The 17,276-nt window shown below is 54.2% G+C and overlaps 1 protein-coding gene across 1 annotated transcript in view; it reads right to left on the bottom strand.

Moving 5' to 3' along the window:
* The window catches only part of ATP2B2 (ATPase plasma membrane Ca2+ transporting 2), a 171,119-nt gene that overhangs the window by 95,894 nt on the left and 57,949 nt on the right, over positions 1-17,276 (bottom strand). The window lies entirely within an intron of this gene.

Genomic DNA, 17,276 nt, shown 5'->3' with positions numbered 1-17,276 from the left:
CAAGTGAGCTCTGAAGATCTGAGCCTTATTGCACACACAAGCATTATAGCCATTCCATATTCTCTCTCTGTCATTTAAGAGATTTGACTCCGACTGTCCTGAGATGACCTCTGAGAAGCCCTTGTCTCATCCCCTTGGAAGAATGGAGGCCAGAAAAGCCATCTTTCTCTCCTTCTGTGAAGGAGTCTTGATGGTTGATGCAGACATCGGAGACGTCATCCTAAGAGGAGCTTCCCTAGGCCTCCAGGAGGGGGCGCTCTGCAGAGCTGCTGCCTGCAGCCTCCCAGGACAGCGCGCAGAGGCACAGGAGGCGAGTGCCAGCCTTCACCCTACCACTTACTGAGACCCGGGGCAAGTGGCGTCCCCTTTCTGAGCCCTGGTTTCCTCATCTGCTCTGCCCGCTGGGGTGAAGATGAAAGACGTGCAATGTGGGCAGTGCCCGACACACAGCTGGGGCCCAGAATCGGCACAGAAAATCGCTTTCCTCCCTTCGAACTCAAAGGCCACCCCCACACTGCATAGCCAGCAGTGGCAGACTATTCCTGTCTTCTCATTGTCCTGTGACCTTGAGTGACCCCTCCAGGGATGCAGGACCAACTCTTCCACTCTCTCACTACACCGAGGCTGCAGACGGAGGCGGTGTGCTAAGTGCACACGTATGCACTCTTACATGACCATCACCTGATGCACGCAGCTTTCATTTAATTCTCCCGGCCATTCTCTGAGACAGGGATGATAAGGCCCATTTTACGGATGGAAAAACTGAGGCTGAGAGAGGCAAAGTGACTTGCTCAGGGTCACACAAGTAAAGCCAAGATTTGAACCCTGGTCCTTGGGGCTCCTCAGCTGTACTCTTTCCACACCATGACAGGCTGCCTGCTTCAGGACCGGCACTGAAATCAAAGCCGACAACTCCACCACCCTCCTTGCTGCTCTCCAGACAGCCTTTTGCTATAAACGGAGACTTGGCAACAGGCAAGAGCTGGCTCCAGGGACGCCAAGCACCTGAAGGATGACGGGAAAACTTAGTCACAGGGTGGGTGTTGCTAAATATTTGTGTTGTCACTACGGTGTGGGTTCCTTCACTAGCATAAATAAAAGTCTTATATTTTGAAAGAAAAAAAATCCACGAGCCCTTCAAAAGCTACAACATTTATAGAAAAATGCATTTCTGTCTTTGGAAAGCGAGTGGGCTAAATAAACTGTGGTACATCCAGTCCATAAAATACTATGCAACAGTTAAAAAAAATGAGATCCATTTATATGTACTAACATCGAAGGCTCTCCAAGACAAACTGTTGAGTGAAAAAGTTACAGAGCAACGTGTATAGTTTGGTTCCTTTTATGTACAACAGAAAACTAAACAGCACAATAGTTTGTATTTTCTGTGAGTACATATATATGCATATGCATAACAAAAGGTCTGTAAGGATCTGCTCCAAACACATGAAGGTAGGACCTGCGAGGAGGGGAAAGGGCACTACAATTGGTTGCAATTGTCAAGGGGACTCGAGCTTTCACTGAAATATTTTAATTTTAACCAGGAGAATGTGTTCATGTTTTACTTGAATAATCCAAAGTTTAATTGAAAGAGGGAAATCAATATGTACTGTAAGAAAATACATGTCTGTTTCCATATAACCTTTGGATAGCGTGGACTTGCGGACAAATATTCCTGGGTTCAAATCTTGGCTTCATGACTTGCTACCTGTGTGTACCTCCACCCAAAGAAACACTTATCTCAGATCTGACCACTCCCCTTCACTGCCCACACACTGGCTTCAGTAGCCATGTCATCCATCTCCCTGCTCCCACCCTCAATCCATTCTCCACCCAGCAGTCAGAGAAATGCTTTAAAAGTGTAAAGTGCACTGTGTTAATGAAAGGCCCTTACTTAAAATGCTTCAGTGGCTTCCACTGCACCCAGAGAAAATCCATGCTCCTTGCCAAGATCTGGAAGGCCCCGTACAGCATGGCCCCTGCCCACCACAACGCTCCAGCGACATCAGCCTCTTTTCTGTGGCTTTAACACAGGTGCTTTCCTGCCTCAGGGCCTTTGCACATGCTGTTCCCTCTGCCTGGAATGCTCTCCCCGCCCTTGCACGTAACTCAGCACTCCCTTTGGCTGAACCTGCCCCCACCCCAGGCTGGACCCCCTTTTGAATGTTCTCATAACTCCTTGAAAATCCCTTTCATTTTATCATTATTTTAATAATTAACAATGTAATTGGTTTTTCTTAATGTTTGACTCCCTGCTGACTCTGAGCTCCATGAGGGCAGGGACTGCGTCTGTCTTGGTCTGACACGTGGTAAATGTTCCTACACACACCTGCACAGGAAGAGAGGAGGTGAAGAGGGCAGTGCTCAACTCCACAGCCATGTCAGCTCTGAGGCACCTTCAGGCAGAGGACTGGGGGCGGGGGAGATACCGGGGTCTCCTTGAGTCACCCCCCTCTGTGTCCAAGGCCACATGGCCTCAGCGGCCTCCTCTGTCCCTGCTGCTGATAGGAGGGACGGAGGAGCCTCCAGCCAGACCCCCATGAAAGGACTTGTCGGGGAAACACATGTTTCCAGCCTCAGCCTCCCCTCGGGGCGTCCCTCACGCCTTCCCCTTGGTGCCTGAAGGTGCTACGGGGTCCGTCGGGGAGGTCCACTGTCGGACACAGACGCCAGGAAGGAGACGCCTTCACTTCTGCCATGGCAGCTTCTCCGCTCTTAAAAAAGGCAGCTTCTCTGAGGACCAGGAGGCGTCTCCCAGAAATAGATTCTCCCCCAGGATGCCAGAATTCTGGGGGGTGGGGGTGAGACGATGGCGTGGCAGGTAGGAGGCAAATCAGAAAACCCATGAAGACCCCAGAAAGCCGAGAGTAACTACCTCATGAAAGTTGTTTTAGGAACCACGTCCACATCTGTCACCGCGTCCACATCTGTCACCGCATTCACATCTGTGCCCGTGTGTGGGCCTTGTGACTCTACAAGGTGTGTACTAAGAGTTTCATGTGGCAGATGAGGGCTAAGGGTCCGACCCAAGGCCGCAAACCTAAACACCAGAACCATGAGGACACTCACGGCGCCCTCGAGCACTGACTCTGTGCTGGGCCCTGTGTGGGCTTATTTCATCTACTTCTCATGGTTTCCCTGTGACTTCATTTTGTTACCTCCATTTTACAGATGGGGAAACTGAGGCATGGCTGTAAAGACACCCACCCTCTGGATTTCAACTCCAGGTCTGTCTGACCTAGAGTCTAAGACTTAGGCACTGTTTCCGGGGTCTCTCCCACTGTATCTAACCTCTGCATGCTCTTGCAACCAGGCGGGTCCTCACAAAGGAGGCCAGAAGGACGCTAGGAGTGGCCCATTTCCCGGATGGGGAAACTGAGGCACAGAGAGGGGAGAGTGACTGTCCCCAGCGCGAATCATCAGGGCGCCTGGATCTGCACTCTGGACTGTCCGTGCCAGTAGGTAGCCTCCTTTGAGAGAAGTGTTTCAGAGCCTGAACTCTGACAGGCTCGTTGCACCTGGGCCACCTGGAAGGTTCTGATCACCTGGGAGGCTGTACGGCCAGGGGCTTACGGAGGTCTGTGGGGTCTGAATCCTGGCTCTGTGGCTTTCTGGCTGTGTGACCCTGAACAAGTTACACAGACAGCTCTGGGCCTCGGTTTCCTCATCTGCACAATGGGGATGACAGGTCCCTACCTCCTAGGACAGGCTTGTGCGTTACAGGAGGTAACGCCCACAATGCACTCGGCGGGCACCTGGTGCGGGGAAACACCTCCATTCACGAGAGCCATCACTGGACTATTATTATCTCCTAAGGGGCTGTGACATCCATTTTCTGTGCACAGGGCCACAGCCCCAGGGTCCTCCGTGACTCCAAGGGCAGCTGTGGTGGGCAGCTCCTGAGCGCGCTGGCCACCGCTCCCCTTCATGTGCCTACCAGACCTGCCTCCTGCTTCGAGGCTTTTCCTGCAGCTGGGAGGTCACCAGGTGCCCCCGGCCGGGGACCCAGAGGGCTGATGAGAGTGCCGGGGGTCGCCCACGCCGCCCCTTGCGGGAGCTGGAGTCAGGCTGCACGCTGCCTCCCGGCACCCCTGGAGGGCAATGCTGAGGCGCACCCACACGCTCCCCGCAAAGGCCCGGCGGGTGAGCCCCAGGCGCCGCTGCAGGACCCAGCTCAATAGCGTTCCTCTCCGCTGCTCTCCTGTCCTCGCTCTCTCCTGAGATCTCTCCCAGATACGCCGCCTGCGCCCCATCCTTGACTCACGCTCTGCTTTGGGGGAAGCCAAAAGAAGACGGGGTGGGGGGCGGCGGGGAGGCGAGCGAGTGTGTGAGAAGCCCTGGGGCCTGGCTTCCGCTGACCTGCCTCCGTCCTGGACACATGACCTCGCTGGGCTGCTGCTTCCTCCTGACTGAGGGGCCCGGATTTGCTCCCTGAAGGCCCTTCTGCTTGAACATGCTGAGATCCGCCTGCACGCTTCTCTTGTAACCATATCATTCATTCACGAAGCGATTGACCTTTCACCAGGGGCCTTCCAAGGCTGCTGGGTCAGCGCCCTGGCCCAGCACCCGGGGGAGAGCCCTGCCGACTGAGTGAGGGGACGAACCTGCACTGCGTGTGGGGCACAGAGGGGGAGGCTCCCACCCGGGTGCAGGGTGCCCCACTGACAGTGTCACTTTGGTGGCAAACCTCGTGTCTCCACCATGCCTGCTCTCTCTCTGCCTGGCCCTCTGCCTGCCTGGCTGCCCTCCAGGCTCTCATCACAGCGCCCTCCTCAGGAGGCCACCCCTGACCAGCTCCACTCTGACCGGATGGCCCCTCTCCGCTGCCTTCTCCCCCCACAAAGTTAGTAGGTGATATTTTAACTGACTCTCCGGGTGACTTAATTTTGAGCTCCTGAAAGACAAGGCCTGAGTCATTTCATTTTGCATCTTTGGTTGTGGCTGGTGTACAGTGAACACTCACTATGTGCTTGTGGGGGGAGGAAGGATGGTGGGAGGAGGAGAGGGAAGGAGGGTGGGGGAGGGGAGGGAGGGAGGGGGAGAGGATGGAGGGAGGGGGAGAGGATGGAGGGAGGGGTAGGGGAGAGAGGATGGAGGGAGGGAGGGAGGAGCATTCGTGTGACAGCACTTGGGGCGATAGCTATGATGCTCAATCACAGCATCTACATGCAACCCTCTGGTGAAATCCCTCCTCCTCACGACCACCACAGACAACACTTGGCGCTTACTTTGTGCCAGGTCCTACGCTAACTGCTCTTACCTGTATAAACTTGTTTAGTCCTCCAAGTGGCTCCTTGTGGGAAGTACCATTACTCTCCCATTTTACAGACAACTGGTAAGGGGCAGAGCTGCAACTGAACCCAGGGAAGCTGGCTTGAGTCCTGTTCTGAACTCCCACGTGTTTGGCTTCATTCACTCATTCAATAACTTGTGGCCATGCCCGCCCCCCCCAGCACTGCACCAAGCACGGGTCGCACCCTGGTGAGCAGAAGCGTCAGCTCCCACCCTCCTGGATTATCTACACCCACTTGGAGGCCCAACCATGTAATACTGCTGCTACATGCCGTCGCAAAATCCTTTGGGAGTCAGTGGGACACGCACTTAATTTTGATCCTCTGGTCTTTGAACCGTGTGGTCCCAGTATCCAATGACTAACCATGGCTCCAGCCGTACCACTTTCCAGCTGTGTGACCTGAGGCAAGTCACTCACCTTCTCTGGGCCTCTTGGGCTATAAAATGGGGAGATCCTGCTGGCCCCAGAGGGCTGATGAGAGGGTTATGTGAGACAATGCACGGCACACAGTGTTTGGCATAGAGCGGGCAGTGATAATTACTCTCTAAATTTACTGGGTAAAGACTTCAACTACATAAGGCCAATAGCCTCGTCTACACTTGATGGAGGAGGAAACTGAGGCTCAGAGGTGAAGTGACTTGTTTGAGCTCACAGCTATTAGTGGCATAACCAGGACTAGAACCCAGGTCTTGAGAGACCGAGACCCCATGATTCTGTTGCTCCATGATGCTGGTGTGTGCGCGCGTCTCTTCTGGGAATGGCTAAGCATTTGCACCACGCAGCTATCATTTATGCTGATGCCTAACTGCACACTGTTAGGCATTGTTTTGTAACTTAAACGTTTTGTGTGTCTCTCCAATCACTTGAGAAAGGCCACCTCTGTTGCTGCCTGTGCAATAGCCAAGGGTTGGCACCTCTTTCATTTCAGGCGCCGGGTGGCACTTCCTGTGCAGCAGGAAGCGGCCACTCCCTTCCCTCGGGGCCTGAGGTCACAGTGCTGGTGAGCGCAGCACCGGGGCTTGGTGAAGACGCGGGACTGACCAAGGCTCCTGTGAACACGAGAGCCACAGTGACCATCGGGGAAACGCTGCCAGTGAATCCAGCTGGAACAGCCACTGTCACCACCACACTGATCTACACAGTGAAGTCTCTATCTACAAACCTGCCACTCTCTCTGAAGTGTTATTTAGAAGAGCGCTGTTTTGGGAGAGTGTGTGCTTCCTTTAGCAATCTGTTGCTGAAGTTTTGCTAACTCTAAACACTAGAGAAGTTGGCGTGTGTCTGGTTTTAGGAATCTGGTTCCTGCGACACCTGAGGGCCCACAGGTCCCTGGTCAACCCCGTGGTGCTGTTCCTGCTGGGAGGTGAGGCCCTGCTCTTGCCAGGTGGAAAGCAGGGATGCTGGAAGGCTGGCTGTGACACTTTCTTGATAATTGGAAGGAGGCTGAGAACATTCTCTCTCTTTCTCCAGCTGTTAAGCTGACCGTCTGTGGAGGAGGAAAGGTCGCTGGGCCTGGTGACCACTGAAACCATAGATGGCTCTGAGGCCGGGTCCTGCCCTAGTTTGCCAGATGGCGAGTTCCACGAGGAGGCTGGTGGGGACTGTCCTGTTCCCGAGAACAGAGCCCAGCACACGGTGGGTGCTCAGTAAACAGGTGTGGAGTGATGGACTGGCGGGAAAAGCACGTCCTTCAAGTCCTCACCAAATAATAACATTGAAATCAGCTGAGAACAGTTAGGCTTATCAGGAAAGTTAGCAAACCGGACCCTCAGAATCTTATTATTCATAGGATTGAATGCTTTTTCACTAATTGGAATGAATGAATAATAATAGCTGGATGATTTTGCTTAAAAAATTTTTTTTTAAACTCAAAAGAGTTTAAGCATTAAACTCGTAAGCCTTTAAAGTCGTTCTTAAAAAAGAGTTTAAAGACTTACAGAGAGAAAAGTTCATGGTTCCGACCCGGACTTTAGGTGGTTTACATCAACGTTCACCTCGAGGGCCCCCTGCTCCCACCTCCGCTCCTTCAGTGCCCCGCTCCCTCTCTTACTCTGGCTTTCAGAGAGTGGCCCAGTTTGAAGGCTCCTCCTGCTGCCCCTAGGCCAGGGACAACAAATAAGTTTCATCTTGCAGGTCAATCGTGATTGATTAGTAGGGGCTACCTGGAGCTTGAGGAGCCCGAGCACTGGGACTGATTAGTGATGTCTGCCACAGATGTGGGTTCAGGAGTAGGGACTTGCGTTTCAGGTATTTGCTCTGTCTCTCATCCTGTCATCCTGTCCTCTCTCTTTTTCCATCCCTGGGCCAGGATTTCATGGGGCCCACAAGTTAGCCCCACTTGGTTGTTTTGTCCACATCTCCAACTCAGCAAGTCTAAGACTAACCTTTTGTTTCCTTCACATCTATTCCTCCTTCAGACTATATTGATCAGCTTCCTTGATATTTCCTGGATTTGACCTTTCTTCTTCATTCTTGAGATCATTATCTGAATTTGGGCTGCCAGCATCTCTCATTTGGCTATTCCTGTAATGGCTCCTTAGTGGGTCTCCCTCCCACTCCCACCACCTTCTGACCCACAATGTACGCTGCTCTGATCTCAAGTGCCCATTAGGGAATTTTACTTCTCGATTCTGGAACTTGCTATGGCTCTAACTGCTCAACAGTGTCTAACATTCTCTGTTCGACAGCTAGGACCAATCTCACTCACCCACTCATTCATTCATTCCCCTCTCCTTTCTTCTTTGCTCACATATTTGCTAAACAAACATTTTGTGATTGCTGTATCCAAAATGTCAGGTATGTCTTGTCTCCTAAGGATACAGAGATAAACTACACCTGACCGCTGCTATGAGGAGCTCACAGACTGGGGTGGAGACAGACGTCTGCAAAATTAATTCCAATACGAGGTGATAAAATGCACCTGAAATGCCTCTCCTTCCACCTTTGGACCTTTTCCAGGCCTGGTTAAGTCGCCTTTCCTTTGGGATCTGCCTCAATGCCACCTTTTCCCAGCATTCTTTTCTTCTCTCTCACAGTACCTGCCACACCTGGTGAATATTATGACGGCCTGTTCCGGTCTGTCTCCACTCCCTTCCCACCAACTTGAGCTCTTTACCTCATTTCTGCATATGGCAAATTGTCCAGTGGGGCCCCAACAAGAGCTGAATTGATTCAACTCCAGTTGTTGAGTAAATCTCGCGTGTGTTCTATTTCTCCTCACTGACCCCCAATCTGATCTCTCAGACGGGCCATCCATCCATTTGCGTTGGTGCTGAGCTTCAGGCCAGACTACCTGGCTCTGCCACTTGTAGGTGGGGCGTGATGACCCTCAGGTGCCTCAGTTTTCCCATCTTTAAAATGGGGATTATGACAGTACCTACCTCGTAGGGTTGTTGTGAAGACACAATGAGTGAATATATGTTACTGTGCTTAGAACAGTGCTTGGCACATGGTAAAATTGCGGGCCACTATCATGGTCGTAAAGGACTTTCCCTACATATTGGGATAGGTCCTTCTCTTTATTTTTCCTTTGGGGCTGAACCTATTTAATATTTGTTTGGAATTGTCACCGTCTCCTGCTTGCATCTACTCTGTAATGTATCCCCCTCATCGTTGAGTCCCTGGGGCTCTCCTTCCTGGCCAGGAGGGCCTGGGTCTTGGGGGGCTGTGGAGAGGGAAGAGTGGGTGGACCAGCCACTTCTGTCTGCGAAGAATCATCACCCCACTGCTCGCCGGATCACACCTGGTTGCCTAGCAACCAGGAACGCACATCTCTGCTGCAGCTTGTAATTTTACGGGGAAACAAAATGTTCCCAAGGAACCCTCAAATCACCTTCCACTGAGCTCTGTTCAGCCTGAGGCCCAGCAACAAAACTAAAGGAACAGAACAAAGCACCAAGACATTCGGGAGCAGGGCGCTGTGCCGGGAGGCTGGCCCTGGTGGGCAGGGCCATGCAGAGACCCTCACCCGGGTCTGGGTTAGAAACGTGGCCTTGTCACCTCCTCACCGGCTGAGCCATCTCTCCTCCCCTCACCTGCCGGAGTGAGGATTCAGTACCTGCTTTGCAGGGCTTTGGGGAAGATGAATGAGATAACGCACCACGCCACTCCCTGTTCTCAGCCCCCAATGGCGGCCTCACTTTAGAGGAAAAACCCACGTTCCTCCTGCAGGCTCTCCATCATCCAGCCCCTGCTCACTCCTCTGGCTTCACCTCTCGCCTTTGCCCACGCTCCCCCGCCCCTTCCACGGGCAGCCTCCCTCTCATCCTCCAGGTCTCCTCTGCCTCCTGATCCCAGGGTCACAGAAGGTCGCTCTGTTATTCTCGACCCCAGGCCCTTGCTGATTTCCTCCGGAGCCGTTATTACAATGGACAACCTCTATCGTTTTCCCGTTTACTTGGTTTTTTTGCTTGCCACCCACACTTGGAATTGTGCCCATAAGGGCAGCGACAGTGACCGCTTTGTTCACTGCTGGCTCTCCGCAGGGCTAGAACTACGTCTAGCACACAGGAGGAGCTCAGGACACACCTGCTGAAGGAACGGATGAGACGAAAGCTTCCCCGACGCCTGGCGCGCAGTAGGTGTTCACGAGCCTTCGTGCCCTTCGTTTCACTTTAGGCTTTTCTGCAAAGGGGCGTGGGCAACATCCTTAAACACCATACTGCTTGGCCCCACATCTACTGGAGGCAGTTCTTTTTAGATATTTATAGCAAAAGGTAAAAATACCCATTAACTGAGAAACATGCTAGTAGGAAATCATCTCTGGCACATTTTAGGGACAAAACTTCAGGACAGAGCTGGCATGACGTGTCCCAAGAGGCTCTGAAATTTAAATACACGAAATAGGGCCAGGGAAAAACTATGATCTGAGGGCTTCGGGAAGAACACATTGAAAGACGGGGCTTGGGCCAGGTGGACCTGGGTTTGGATGTCACCTCTGCAACCTGTTGGCAAGTGACCTTGGACACACTGTGCCTCAGTTTCCTCATCTGTAAAATGGTGCTAATACTGAAAAGAGATACTGCATATAAAGGGCAACTCCCCCCCGGCCCCCCAGCACTCAGAATTAAACCTCAGGGTTGGGACCCCTCCAGCCCCAGGGGGTCTCCATCAGCCTCCCACATCGTGGCTGTACTTTCTCTGTCACTGTGCCGCGGCCTGAAGCATGGCTGGCTCTCCGAGGTGGTAATTGTTAGGACAATTTAGGAAAGCCTTTGGGGGCTACAGAAAAGCTGGCAGTTCTAGATCAAACAGCCAGCCGTCCCAGGAGCGCGTCATCAGAACATCAGAGGGACAATTCTGCAGCCTGGCCCTGCATTAACTGCAGCAGTCAAAAACCTGATTAGTCCAAACCCCAGGCTCACTCACTCTGCACTTGCTCCTTGTCTGGGTAATCAGCTCTCCCAGGACTTCAAGAGGATGCTGGCGGCTTTGCGCCAGCTGGTGCATCCTTGAGCTGGCAAGGGGCAGCAGGAGGCGCGTCTCTGCTAGTCAGATCACAGCCCCTCCTGGCTGGTACCCTCCCCCCAGGACACAGCCTCTAGGTGGGGATGAGAGGGACATACTTTCCACACTGGAGACGGAGGGAAGGCGGGAAAGCTGGGCCAGGGCACGCACAGGAGGGTGGTGGAGACACCGCTGGCGGCTTTGGCCAGGGTTAGATTCCCTGATCTCTCTGTGGTCCCCAGGCTGAGCTGGGCTGTGGCTTCTGGTTGTGGGGAGGTGGGCTGGGGAGCCCTCAGCAGGAACACATGCATGCAATCATCACTCATGTTTTCATCTACTTAGAACCCCTGCTAGGTGCTGGGGCTTCAGTAGCGAATGAAACTGCCCTTGCCCTCAGCAAGCATAAAATCCAAGTCAGAATCAAGTTCTCGGCTACCCCGTTGACAGATCAGATGTCTGCCTGTCCCCACCCTGGCCTCTCTCTCTCATATTTGGGCCTGACCTGCAGTGTGTTTTGGAGCAACTGAAAACTCCCAGGCCTCTGGGCCAGAGTCCCAGCACCACTCTGTGGGGAGCACAGAGCCTGGGGATGCCCCCCCATCCCCTCTGACAGTTGGTTAAGAGCACGAGGTGTGGTCTCATCCAGGCCACGTCTCCCTTGGACACGTGGGAGTGTCCAAGTCACACACTCCCACGGGTGTGACTTGGACCAGTGAGTCGCCCCTTCTGCACCTCAGCTTCCTCACCTGCAAAATGGGGATAAGAGTGGCATCTTGGCATACCACTTGGCACAAGGTGGTTGCCAACGCAGCTATTACTGGAGGAGGGGCAGCACCTCCCCTCGGGCTCCCTTCTGAATCGGATCTCCTGGCCTGCCGCAGGCCAGGCCTTCTGCTGCCCACCAGATGGTCCCCAGTGAGGGGGCAGCCAGAGGAGCTCAGTTCTCGGGTGGGGTCTGGTTCTTCACCGTGGCCATCTGTGGCCATGAGCCAGGGACACGCAGCCACAAGGGAGACCTAGCCTCTTCCTGGATCTTCCTGCATCCTGATTCACTAGGCTCAGGGTACCCACTCTGCCTACAGTTTCAAGACGAGGCCTAAGCCTTCAGGGGTGCTTCCCCCATATGTGGGCCACTCCAGACCCCCGAGGGTCCCCATTCACCCTCACCTACCCTTAGGGGTACTTGAGAAGACTCTGCCCTGAGATACTCTTCAACTGGGGGTGTCTGTGTCCTCCTGGGAGACTCTCGAAGGTGGGCTCTCAGGCAGCATGACTGGAGGCTTCGTTCACTCATCCCCCTCCCTGCAGAAGGCGGGGGGCTGCGCTGGGTGGGGTGTGGGGGTGGCTGTGGTGGCTCTGAGCCCTGCGCCTCTCCTGGCTGGGTCCTTTGGTTTGCTGTTCTCAGGATTAAGTCCTGGACTCTTTTTAAAGAGTCTGTAAGCAATGATAAATTTTTTAAAAAAGAAGTAAAAAAGATAACATAAGAGAAAAAAATACAACTTAAAGAAATTATCAAAAGCGAAGCAAAAGGAGGGGTTGGGTTTTGGCCGTCAGGGCATTTCTTCTTTCCTTTTGAGGAATTAGGTCTCCCCCACCGGGAGGAGTCTTGGTGGCTGTCAATCAAGATGTGCCCCCCTTTCTGGCCTAAGGGTGGGCATGTGACCAAGCCAGGCCACTCACATGCTCTCGCCGTGGACTTGGAATCAGTGACATGCAGGAGCCAGCTCACCTCTGAGCACTGCTGGGCATCCTGAGTGGGACAAGGACCCAGAACAGCTGGAGTGGATTGTTCCCCACCCCACATTCCCCAAAGGGCGTCTGTGGTGTCAGTCCTGCCACCATCCCCGCGTCTCCCAGTTTCCCTCTGGAAAACCATGCTGGGCTTCCCAGCCTTTGCTCCAGAGTGGGGAGACCGCTCCCGTTCTGCCCACGGACCTTCCTCATGCTGCCCAGATAGCTCCTGTCGCTTACAACCACCGTGCCCTAGCTGACCCACCTCAGGACGAGGTCCCCAGCAACACACAGAGAGAAGCTGAGAGAGAAATCATCGCCCCTAATCTCACCCTGCAACCCAGCACGGCACATTGGGATGCTTCCTTTCAGCCTCTTTCCCCTCGCATCTGTCTGTACGGAGTTTTCGCCGTGTGCAATGCTGAACCCCGCTTTTTTCACATCACCTTATTTTAAGAGCCTCATCCACCTTGCTTCATGTTCTCTGTAGCAATCATTTTCCATAATGTTCCATCAGGCACATGGAGAAGCTGAAAGGGGCTTCATTGCTCTCCTAATGTTGGGCATTTAGGAATCACTTTTTGTTTTTTTTAACACCACATAGGGATGTGGTTAAAAACCTGGGACTGTGGGTTGAGAGACCCAAGTTCTCATGTGGTTTTGTGCCCAACGGCTGTGTGAGCTTGGGCAAAATCTGTCCCTCTCTGGGCCTCAGCTTTGTAAACCTATAATCTGTTAACGATGATGATGATGATGACAATAGTAAGAATAATAACGGCAGCTTCCTTTCCGCGCAGGCTGCCCGTACTGTGCTGTGTCTTCTCATTTGCGCCAGCTCATTTATTCCTTACAACGGCCCAGGAGCAGGTGCTGTTTCACAGACGAGTACCCAGCTTCCGAGAGGTGAAGGCATTCGCTCGGCACACACAGCTAGGAAGGAAGCGGCACAGCTGGGGCCCAGACCCAGGAGGCCTGCTGCCCTACGCTCAGGCTGCGCTGCTACTGCCTAAGGCCCCTGGGGCAGGGGCTCGCCTGCCCTCACCACAGTCCTCGTCTGCTCCCATCTCCGTCCCCACTTTACAGGACAGAGACTGGGGCTCCAAGGCAGAAGTGACTGTCTCAAGTGAGACAGCTCTGGGTTGAACTTGTGTGTCCTCCAAAACCACAGCTGAAGTCAAAGCCCCGGTCCCTCAGAATGTGACTATATTTGGAGAGAGGGCCATTGCAGAGGGGAGTAGTTACTACGTTAAGACGAGGTCGCTAGGGTAGGTTCTAATCCGATACGAGTGGTGTCTTCATACAGAGGAAATGTGGACACAGACACATGGAAGGAAGACGATGTGAAGACACAGGGAGAGGAGGCCACCTACAACGCAAGGAGAGAGGCCTGGGACAGATCCGCCCTCACGGCCCGCAGGAGGGCCCAGCCCTGCAGACACCTTGACCTCGGACTCACAGCCTCCAGACTGCGAGACCATACATTTCTGCTGTTTAAGCTGCCTGCTCTGTAGTCTTGGTCATGGCAGTCGCTGGAGACTCGCACAGAGCACGGCAGGGAGGGATGAGAGAGCTGAGGGCCTGAGGGAGGCAGGGAGGCTGCGATGGAGGCCAGGGAGGAGGGAGGTCTGTCCCATTCACTACGTCCAGGGATGACCCGAGGGCCCCAGCCCTGGGTTGGGGCCTCACCCACTGTGTGCTTGGGCAAGTCCCTTCCCTTCTGGGCCTCCATGCCCCCACGTGCACACTGGGATTGCTGGATGAGATGGTCCTTGAGAGCTGTTCCAGACCTGTGGTCCCATGGATCCATGAGTCCCTCAGGCCCTCGTCCCATCCACTCTTACCCCACTGAGCTGGTGTGGGGGGGGCGGGGAAGCCCCAGCGAGTGTTCCATGCTGCTCCTCTGTCCAGCAGAGGTTTCCCAAGAGCTCATCCAACAGCCTGTCCTCAAGGCTGCTACTCCTTCACTGCCCTCCCTGAATCCTCCTGGCAACCCCTGTGTGCAAGTGACTGCCTATCCGTGTCAGACACCCTGATGACACCCCACCTGCAGGTGACACTCCCCTGCTACCTCTCTGACTTCTGCTCTGCCTCTGGCCTGCTCCCTGTAGCTGGTGCTCCCTAAGGACTTGTGCTTGGTGAGTGCCCCAGGGGAATTCATTCCTACACATTCGTCAAGTGTATTCTGCGCTGGGTGCTGTTCTAGGCGCCAGGATACAGCAGTGAACAACACAGGCCCAAGTTCCTGCCACCCATGGCTGATCTCCCCGCGTGCAGGTGTGGCACTTGTCAGCAGAGACAGGACTTCTCGATAGGCATCTCTGTCACCTAGATGTCCCATCTCCAGGCCCAGCCTCTCTGCCGTCCTATTCCCCAGGCCCTGAGGATGCACGGTGCTCAGCACAAACCTTTCATCTCATCCCGACCTTGCCCCTATCCTTGTCGCCCTGTCTCCACCACCACCAGCCAGCACTGCCCTGAAAACTGAGTTTGCGTTGACACCTCTGTCCCTCGACCATCCATCACAGGCTGAGTCCTGCTGCTTCAAGCTCCCTCCTCTCCATCAGCACACCCCTGCCCCGGTCCAGCCCTGTCACCTCTCTTCCAGGTGCCTGTCCCTCTCTCCCCGGGGGGTTTCTCCCTGAGGGCTCTCCCCATTCCAAACCGAACTCATGGCTGCCAGACCAACTGTCTCAGCAACACGGCTCCCCTGCCTCTACACTGAAGCCCTAACTGTCGGAGTCCACATTCAGAGCTCTTCAACGAGGTTGCTGCTATGGATTCTGGAGTTATTCGCCTGCGTCTAAGTCCCTGTTCCTCTACCGATTAGCTGTGTGAATGTGGGCAAGTGATTTAATGCCTTTGTGCCTCAGTTTCCTCATTTGTAAAAGTGGGGATGATACCAACGCCTACTCAGAGGGTTGCTGGGAGGAATAAATGAGGTAATGATGTATGGAAGCTCTCAGAACGGTGTCCGCAACATCTGTAATGTCCAATTACTCTGAATTATTATCACCACTTCTAGCCGCTCCCTCCCTGAAGCCCCAGCCTAACAGAATGATGGGCTCTTCCTTCTACACACCCTTCTTCTTTGCCTCTGTGCCTTTGCCCATACTGTTCCCTCTACCTGGAGTGCCCTTCCCCACTGCAAACCTTGTCTATCCCTCGACATCTTGCTCAAATACTGCCTCCCCCATTCAGCCCTCGCAGATCCTCCAGCTGGCAGTGCTCACTTCCACCTCTCAGCCCCATGACATCTTGTCTAAAGCATCCCACAGAAAGAGTGTCTTCTCTGCTCAGAAGCGGGCCCTGCCATCATTTGCTGGGACCAGGGAAATGTGCAAGGGGCCTTCCTTTGGGGTGGAGCTGACGCCGGTAGGTGGGCACCAGGGAACCATCGGCCGAGGCGCGAATTTCCACTGACTGTAACTAACTCCGGCTCTGAAACCACAGCGGGGGCCCGGATTGAGCCAGGAGGAGTAAGATAATCGCTGTGGGGTGAGGGGGGCCTGTATAAATAACTCAGCTGCCCCACTGGGGCCTCTCGTGTGACAGGCGGGCCTGGAGGGAGAGGCCGTTCAGCTCTCTCTAGCTGAACCTGGGGCCTTTGTGGGTCCCAAGCTGGGCAGACATCTGAGGTTGCCCTCACGCTAGAGACAGTCCAGGCTGCAGGTACTGAGCAGCATCTCTCACCCCTCAGCCCACTGGACAGATGAGGAAACCGAGAGTCAGCGAGGGGAAGTAATCGGAGTCTGGCGTCCAGGCCCCTGGGCCTCTGCGAGTGAGAGAACTGCTGCCAGGGAACACACACAGGCCTTTGGAAGCCAGTGTGGGTAGGGGTCGGAGGACATGTGGTAGGGAAGGGCTGTGACGGGGCCTCAGCCACAGCCCAGGGCTCTGAGGTCGCGGTCTTTCAGGGGAAGGGGGGTCTGGGGTCTGGTTGCGAGTCAGCCACACTTTGCAGTCTGATGTCCGCACTGCGGGGGGCGCAGAGCCAGTGAGGCTCACAATTCTCGAACGTCTGAGTCTGGAGAAGCCTCAGAGATGAGCAGACCCGCGCCCTTTACTTTCCAGATGGGGAAACGAGGCACAGAATCAGGGAGGAGCTTGGAGAGGGTCTCGGTGACTAAGGACCAAGGTCAGGCTGCTCCCCACCTGAGTCTCCCCAGCCCAGGGTGTCCTCTAACGCAGGTGCGGGACCTGAAGCTCCTTTCCTGCACCCCGGGAGGCCCAGCACATGAGACCAGACCACGGCCAGAGTGGGTGGCTACAAGACAAACCTCCCCCGAGGCTCCCTGTGGGCCAGCACTCTGCGTGTTTTCTCTTTTAATCCTCAGACTAGTACTGACCCCGGGAGCTGGACACGCCCTGCTCCATTTGACAGATGTCAAAACCGAGGCCTGAGGACTTACATAACCTGGGCCCAAACCAGGCTTTCAGACACTCCAGTTTAGCACCTTTCTCCCAGTATCAGAGGTTTCCAAAATTTTTTTCTTTTCTCTTTTCTTAACTCTGTTAAAAAAAAAAAAAACTTACCAGATGCTTCCTCATGCAAAACAGATAAAAAAGGAGCTGCTCTGGTACATGGTGGGGCAGGAAGCCCAGAGCCCCACCCACTCAGCATCTCCCTGTTTCCCGTGGAGCCCCAGGGAACCCAGTATGAGAAGCACCTCCCCAAACCCTCAACTTCCCTGTATTCGGCAAGTTCTTTGGTTTACCTGGCCCCTGGAGAGCAGCTGTGTTCAAGGCCGCCCCTCATGGAGCTCGCGGCTCACTTCACACTCTCGTGGAGAGCACTGTTACCCAAGCT

This window comes from Diceros bicornis, chromosome 2, assembly GCF_020826845.1.
Source record: "Diceros bicornis minor isolate mBicDic1 chromosome 2, mDicBic1.mat.cur, whole genome shotgun sequence".
Lineage (NCBI taxonomy): Eukaryota > Metazoa > Chordata > Mammalia > Perissodactyla > Rhinocerotidae > Diceros > Diceros bicornis.
Note: the sequence above shows the minus strand (reverse complement) of the source record. Positions and strands in the feature narration are given on the sequence as shown.